This window comes from Macrobrachium rosenbergii, chromosome 22 (genome assembly GCF_040412425.1).
Source record: "Macrobrachium rosenbergii isolate ZJJX-2024 chromosome 22, ASM4041242v1, whole genome shotgun sequence".
NCBI lineage: Eukaryota > Metazoa > Arthropoda > Malacostraca > Decapoda > Palaemonidae > Macrobrachium > Macrobrachium rosenbergii.
Window position 1 is genome coordinate 18,712,281 of NC_089762.1, and position 9,158 is coordinate 18,721,438.

Sequence of the window (9,158 nt, forward strand, 5' to 3'; positions counted from 1 at the left end):
GTGTTTCTGTTAACCACTATAAACTGGTCAATAATTCTCAGCTTGCCCCTCTTGCACCCATTTTCACCAGTGTCTGATATTTCTCCTCACTATCCTACAGCTCATCTACAACTACTGCCATACTCTATGATAACTTGTGTCACTCAATCCACAAAACGATCAGACAGTCAAGGAACATAACATAACCTTGTCTCAGACCCACTTTTACACCATGCAAATCCCTCTTCAGAAGAGACATGCCAGGCTTACTGCTTCTTTCACAATTACACTTTCTTCCTTATTTTTTGCTTTTTTGCTCTACAATTTTCCTTAAGAAAGTGACATCTTAGCCTGCTGATGCAAAAACCTTGTACCAAGCACCTGTAGGAGCTCTCTGACCACATGGTTGGTGCTTCTTCCTCGAGATATTCATGACCACAGAATGTGCCCTTTATGACCCAAATAGCCTTGTCAGCTTAATGCAGGAGAGAGGAAAGTGGCTTTTGTATATCCAAGCAATTCAAATGGATTCGAAAGATTACCAGAAATAATCAAATTTCTCAGGTCATTATGACCACTTTTGTGTGACAAAAGTAATTTTTTTATCTTTATTGCTGTTATCCTGTTCACTTGTTGTTGTATTGCAAACATAATTTCAATTGAAAATTCAAACATGTTACCTTGTTCTTCTTATGAATGGGGCAACCACTCTTGTAACATTTCATTTTCAACTCCTCCGAGTGATTACTCTGTGGATATGGAGGCAAGAGCCCATTAACAAAATAATCTGTCAGATCAGGAAGCACATTTCAGCTGCACAGCCCTTGCGAGAAAACACAGAATCAGTGGTTAAACTTCAATCATTGTCCATATTTTGTTTGTGCCTTATAGTCACCTTGCCTACTGTATGAACAGGCACTCTAGTCATATTCGGTACCTTGCTCAGATGGGTTGATGTTGAGAGATGAGCCCTCATCGTCTGCTTTGTCTTGAGGGGCTTCTCACAAGAACTGCAGTAATATGAATCTCCTGGTCCCAACGGTTCAGTCACTATTCCTAGTTTGATAGCTCTTTCCAAGTCATCGTTTGTCACAGAGTCCTTGGAAGTGTCCTGCGAGAGGAGGAATAATGGAAAATTAACTAAAGCTTTCTAAATGGATACTGACTGTTGATAGCAAAGAACTAGAAACTCAAAGCTGGTATCTGAATATCTGGATATGTGGTTGCAGGCCAGTGTATCAAGAGTGCATCGAGAGCCCATATTACTAGCGCTACACACCTCGACCATCTGCTCACACAATATTGACCACCAGACCTGGAGTAACGTACAGCCAAGTGAAATATAGCAAAGGTGTTCTGAGAATTCCTGCCAGTGCTTTAGTTTTAACCAGTTAGAATTCTCAGAATGCGTTATTCCTCAAGGCATAGGGAATTGATATTAATTGTATTTGTGATAATGATTTTGTGTGTGTGTGTGTCTGGGTGTCATAAAACTAAGACAGTAATGTAGTCGTATATAAATCCGCACTATTGGCAATGAGGAAAACATGGACAAGAAAACAACTCAAGAAGTACCTACCTGGAGAGGTCTCACAGACGTTGACTTGCGTGATGGTTCCCTTGGCATTGCGTTTTGTAGCTGTAAAGAAAGCTGTAAAGAAGATAATACTGTGTATATACATATATATATATATATATATATATATATATATATATATATATATAGCATATATATATATATATATATATATATATATATATATATTATATATATATTATAATATATATATATATATATATATATATATATATATATATATATATATATATATATATATACATACACACTGTATGTAGACTGGAACAATTTCCACGTGTCTTTTCGTATGCACAGACCAGAATCAGAAGACGTATTGACAATGAAATCAAGACATGCTGACAATAAATCTAAACTCCGGAAGCACATCCTGTAAAATGAGTCATAAGAGCGGAATTTGTAACTGACAAGAGAGAAGATTTGTAAACCAGCACACGCCAATGTGATTATACCACACCTCTGACGCCGACATATCCTTTGAAACATATCCTTTCGTTCCAGGCTGAATCTGCTCGCTTCTAAATTATCATACTACATTTTTTCATAATTCTTCTGATGTTCATATACTACTAGTCGGGAATCTCCACCCCAGCAGATTAGTCTTGTTTTTCTATTGGTCACATTCAACATCCACGCTTCGTAGGATTTCCAACGTGAGTCTCCAACAGACACTGTCCTGCCCCATCTTTGCACACCTTTCTGAAATTTCTTGCTTCACTCCACTAGTCGCCTCTTCTTCCTTGCTTCACCTACCAGGCCTGCCTCTTCCTGCTTCACCTACTCTGTGGCTCGCCTCTTCCTTGTTTCAACTACTCTGTGGCTCGCCTCTTCCTTTGTTTCACCTACTCTGCCTCGCCTTCCTTGCATCCCTACTATCATCCAGAATTTGACTCTGTGTCTTAAAAATCTCACTAGATTCCATTCACTTGTGTAAATCATCTTTCCACCACTCTCAATCCTCTGTTCTAATATAAACACTTTCAAAACTGTTTCACTAGTGCCCGCAGCCTTCACTATCCTGTAGTAAGTAGCATATCTCTGCAAGATCAGCAAATTTATGGCTCATTATCTTATCATCCAACTCACCTAAGCATCCTACCCTGAGATAATGGTCTTTACAGCATCCCTGGCCCCGACTGCAACTCCTTTCATTCCTTTTACTGCAACTCCGTTCATATTCTCTCTTCCATTTGACAGTTCTTCATTGGCGGGATGGGTAGAACTCTTGGCTAGCACGCCGTTGGCCCAGCGTTCGACTCACCGACCGGCCAATGAAGAATTAGAGAAATTTATTTCTGGTGATAGAAATTCATTTCTCGTCATAATGTGGTTCGGATTCCACAATAAGCTGTGTAGGTCCTGTTAGCCACGTGGCTAAATCTAACTTTCGCCAGCCTAGGAGAGCTGTTAATCCGCCTGTGCGACCTGGTTAAAACTAAGATATACTTTCCTTCCACGGACTTTCCACCTCTAATTGTTCCACAGGCAACTGTGAGGTTGTCCTCCTGTTATGTACCTTCCAAATCTATTGTTCAACCTTTCAGGACTGTTTCACGACTCAAAGGTTCCAAGTGCCCGGCCTTGGCTTCTAAATTCTATATTCTGCTGCATCACTGGCCTCAAGTCTTTGATATCTCATGTCACCAGTCCACAAAAAATCAGCAACAGTCATGAGACAGCACATACCTGACTCAGACCCAATTTCTACATAAACTCCTCAGCAAGGACGCTCCTACCATTTTTTCCACATTTACAAAGTGTTCTTTCGTTTTTCTTCTTCATTTCTTCTTTCACTCCAACGTCATTATTAAAGCGATTCCAACTGTGCCCAAAAATGAATTCGAAATGTTGAGGCAAAGGTTTACCTGGACAGTTGTCCCCCTGGGAGAGTTGTAGTCTATGGAGTTCTGTGAAAGAAAAAAGTGTAATTATTAAATGCAGACCTTAGATAAAGCAAGCCGTGTACATTTATTCAACCCGCCAAAGTCGACTAAATACCAGGTACATCATGCAAATGGCAATTGAGCTCAACGATTTTTTCGCTACCCTTCCAAACATAACCCTTTGTTAAGAATCCCACATCACTAACGGAGAAAATCCCAGGATCGATGACACGGGGAATATTTTGTGTGTGGTTTCTGAACAAACTGGTTGTTCCCTTGTTGACTTTAGTTTAGAATCTTGTACCGGTTGTTTTGTAAATATTGGTAGATTTTATTTTTGTTTTTACGCGGCTTCAAAAGGAATCAATTTCTCCTTGTTGAAGTACCGGTTATTGTGAACTAATATCTAAGTCTCTGGAGTTTATTGTCATTGTTAGTATTTCTTTTGTTATTACCCTGATACATTGTTATAGAGTTTGCTTTTTCAGTTTTCGCATTTAGCCTCTGAACTGACTCTGTAACCACCTGAGGTCCCTAACTGGAAATTGTTGCTATTTTTCTGCCTCTTCAGCAAATCGCAGACATTGCCGATTATCATTTTTATTATATCGTTATCTCATGCATCACAGTAGATCGTGTTATTGTTCTACCGTGTATATTCCATGCATGTGGCCTTGAGCCGAAGTAACATGCATTCTGCCAATTGTTATTATTTCGTGAATCGCATGAGACCTAAAAATCCCAAAATCTCGCCTTAGTAAACGGACGCGCAACCACGGCGGGAATATGACTCCTACCTCTGAATGGACTTTGGTTCTGAGGTGCGCCTTCACAGTGTCCTTCGACTTCAGAGCTGTTCCGCAGACGTTGCAGTAGAAGGTGGAGTCCCTTCGCTCCTCCACGACGCCTGCTCCGATCGCGCGATCCAGCGCCATCTGCGGAGTTTTCTCTCCGTACGCCTGGAAAATGTGGATAAGACTCGCGGTACACTTGAAACATAGGAAGAAAGTATGGTGAGCAGGAAGGCTTGATAAAGGTAAACAGCCTGGAAAAAGGTCGATGCTGAATGAGAATACAAGAGAACCAATATTCTCTAGCCCTTGTGTACGCATACATATGAGTGTTAGTCAGCTCAGCGGTTTGGTTAAACTACTTTAATACAACTACGTGTCATCGTATTCCTCCGAATTCTGAACTCGAGCAAAGAGTTAAAATACTGTAGTAGCAACCAAATATGTTATTCATGGCTTTGTTGTGTGTATTTGCACAACTTCCCCAAGATCTGCAACTTAGAAAACCATCTTAAAACCGGTTTTTATTTTACATCTTTAGATATTCTGTTTGCTCATTCCTGACCAGAAATTAGCTATGTGTGTGTGTGTGTGTGTGTGTGTGTGTGTGTGTGTGTGTGTGTGTGTGTGTGTGTGTGTGTGTGTGTGTATGTGATGCGGGCCTGCGCATGTTAAAACGTTTCTCCTCCTTTCTTATTTACATAACATGACAATAATTGGGGCCTTTGGTGCGGCAACATGAGTGTGATTCTCTCTGGGCAAGTCATCTGTGTTTATAAAGATCCTTGACTACTAGCAGATTGAACAGTTTGTATTTATGAGATGGCACCTCAGACTCTTCTAAAACAACCAATGAGATGAACACAATAGTCTCAAAAAAAAAAAAAAACTGAAAAGGAAATAAAGTGGCAACTCAGAATTACTGGGTGATCAAAGGTTCACTGGACGTACTGTGCTAGACCAGGACCAATACATCAAGGTAAAATGCTGTATATATCCCCTCTCGGGACATTGACACTTAATGGTAACCTACAGTTGATTTATATAATAATGAACGACATAAACCAACCTCCGGAACTTGCTAAGTATAATACAGAACACAACGGAACCTTTAGGGAACTCTGTGGAACCTCCTGGTGGAACGCACGAACGACTGGATACTTCGGGTCTGCACCGGAATAGAGAACAAGAGTATATCACCATAACAGATCAGAAAACGAACAGCAGGATCGTAAGTATATGAGAGAGAGAGAGAGCAGTGAATGACACAGCAACAACATATATTACTTAGCACAACCCAGTCATACTGGACGCAGGTGAAATTACAATTTCCTTGTAACAAACCTCTTTGCAAACTAATGGATTTTAGAATTTGATTGAATCTGCTGAATTTTCATTTCCTGGCATTCCCACTCAAAATGAATGTTTGTTCGTGAAATTTAAGGTAATACATGATGGCAAAGGAAATAAACGTCCCAGAATTGACTGAAAATTTTATCATACTGTTCTGATTTAATAATATGCTGCAAATATTGATTTTCACCACATATTTCAAAATGAAATCTAAGTAAAAATAAACGTTGATAGCGGGACTTCATATGTGTCAGATATCCACATAGGGTACAACACTCAGAAAGTTTTATCTTTATCGAGCGGTGAGACGTGGGTGTAGCAGCAGCACTGTCTAGCCAGGCGTCCCTACGCCACAAACCCCCTTCCGTTCATACATGCCTTTCTTCCATCTTACTCTTCCCATCCTTCCTAACAAATGATCTATAGTGGCGACCGCGAGGTTTGCCTCTGGTATTGCAATCCTCCAAACCTTTTACCGTCAATTTCGTTCTGACGTCAGCTGCCATTCTATATGTTAGTTCTTCATAGAGAGCCAAGATTTGGAATTACCTTTTATATACTCGTTGAATAATGGAGAAATGGCTGACCTATTCAAACTCCATGAGATAAGAACGAAAACATCAGCAACAGGATGTTGTCAGTCTCTTTATCAGAAAGTAAGCCTGCTTTTTCTTAGCAGTGCATGTTATCATGTATGTACGTACAGATGTATACACACAATATATATAAATATATATGTACTGTAAATATCATATGCATGTACATATGAATTATATATATATATATATATATATATATATATATATATATATATATACCACACACATATGCATATATACAATATATACACAACACATATATATACATATATTATATATATAATATATTTCTAAGATGCATATACAGTACAGATTGCAATAGAAGTGGAAGGAATTTATGACATATTTCAAAGTGTTTGCAAGAAAATAGCAAAACTCGATACTGTTGTGTTTTTGAGGACAGTTAATAGAAAGATGGATCAGTGAATTTCAACACAGATGAAAAGAACATGTGTTGATCTGCAGGTGTATTTGAAATAAATATGTTGTTGGAGCCAACTCTCTCTATGGAAGTGAGCTGTGGATGGAGGTTGAATGCGTGAAAGAAAGATGGACTTTTGTACGTCAAGCATGTGTACAAGAAGAATTTCCAGAAGGATAAGTTTGCTTGCACAGGAGTTTCTGTCCTGTCACTTCTGTGAAAGTGAAAAGTTGTTTTATCTGTCTGCATTTTTGCAGTGAAAAGTTATATTTTGTAGAGACCCATTTCTCACAGCTGCCTAAAAGATATCCTTCGCATATGGAATCTGAACAGCTGAAGTTTTCAAAGAGCAAAGTGGATTGCAACTCAGTCAGCATACAACAAGGAGAGACACTGAGACCAAAATCAGGAAGTTTAAGTGAAAAGGAGGCTGGTGAATACAAGGACAAGATGAAGCCATTCTCTGACTCACCTGCTGATAACGTCCAAAACTGTGATAAAAGTGAAGACAATACCTGTAAACCTTGTTGCTAAGAAACACACTATATACAACTTGCAACCTAGTTGCTACCGCATCTGCACATCGCGAAAGAATGAAGATGGTGCCATTTATCACACAGTGGAGTATACTGAACTATACGACTAAATGAACATGACACAGAGACAATGTCCTGACAATGACACTGCACCCTACCATGTTAAGCTTAGGAGCAAAGCGGGTGTGCGTCACTGAAGGCAGTATCACTGACACTGACGGTCCAGAAGCTCTAGCAGCAGCTTCTAGCTAGACTGAACGGAAGATCGATCCGCTAGAAAGCGCAAGCCTAATACCGTGCGCTGACTGTTCCAGTGTGGAACACGTACTAGTCTAGTCATATGATTTAACTCTCTTCTTCTTCTTCTTCTTCCTTCTTCTTCTTCTTCTCTTTCTTCTTCTTCTTCTTCTTCTAAACTCTAGCTTGTTTTTGCTTACGACTTCTGTTCTCTTGCAGTATGTCAGACAGAATTACGGCTCTGTACACAAGTATCCAATGCGTTAATGGCCTATGTTGCACCACTGTTGGCAATAGTGTCAATTTTTTGTTTTTCAATTCAGTCCCTTCTTAATATGCTTTTATGTTTCTTCATTCACTCAGTTCACTTCTTCACCTCCTGTTCCCTTCCTTTTGTACCTTTTCTTGCGTCATTCATTACCTCTGACAGTTATAGTTTTCCCCCCCCTCTCTCTCTCTCTCTCTCTCTCTCTCTCTCTCTCTCACAAGTGTCACTGATATCCGCCCTCCTTATCATAGTTCTTAACCAACTTTGATACGAGAAAGAGAGAGAGAGAGAGAGAGAGAGAGAGAGTTTGGGAGCAAATGGGGAATTTCCACTTTTTTGCACATCTTTTTTGCTTAGTAGACTCTATTTATTTATTAATTTGGTAATTTTTTTTAACAATTGATGATCTCTTTTTGTGTTTCCCATTACCTTCTGGTACTTATTTCAAATGAGCACCATGCTCTTTGGGAGCTCGAATTTCAAGTCAATTGGCCCCTCTGGTGGGCTTGTACCATATGAATAGGGTCCACATTCTGAATAATAATAATAATAATAATAATAATAAGGGATCTTTCCTAGGTGGTGACCCCCAAGGGTTTTTACCTGGTATCTGCATCCACCTTTGGGGCGTGTTTAGTACAAGCCCGTTGGGGACGACCGCAGCAACATAAACAAAAGACTGTAAATGTCGTAAAGAAACATTAGTCCTAGATAACGACCCCCGAACTTTGTTGGGGTCATTGTCTAGGCAAGATCCGTAGCAATAATTGCTCCGAAAAAGTATCGCCATTAAAAGAAAAGAAAATGCTCGAGTGTCGGTCTGTGAGTCTTTGACTCGAGCCTCACGAGGGACGGGGCCTCAAAGGAGCCAGAAACGGACCTGTACCGCCAGATTTTGTCTGAATACGCGACTATTATAGCTGATACAATAATAACTCAAAAGCTTGAACGTCGAAATTGTGTTTATATTAGTTTTAGTTGTTAGATTTTTACTTTCTTTAAACTTGAGTATTTTAGAGCTTATTAATGTGTATATGCATATTTATACACGTACACACACACACACACACACATATATATATATATATATATATATATATATATATATATATATATATAAATATATATATATATATATATATATATATATATATATTGAAAGTACTATATGACAATTCAGTACAGAGAGAGAGAGGGGGTGGGTGCTACCATTACTGAAGGTCTTTCATGCTGGTTTCAGTGACGTACTAACACAGAGTTTCTGTTCTGTTGTGCTTCTTCTTCTTCTTCTTCTTGTTGATTCATGATGAACATCTTTGGTCTCATTGTCTTGGCGGCCAGTGCCGATATGGCTTGCTTCCTGCTTGTGGCACCCAAGAGCAGCCTTTGGAGCCGTGAGGACCAGGTGTCTAAATCGTCAGGTGGACGAAGGAGTGAAAATATGCTGAATCGATCCGAAATATGCTAAATGTAATACCAACTTATGCTAGCATT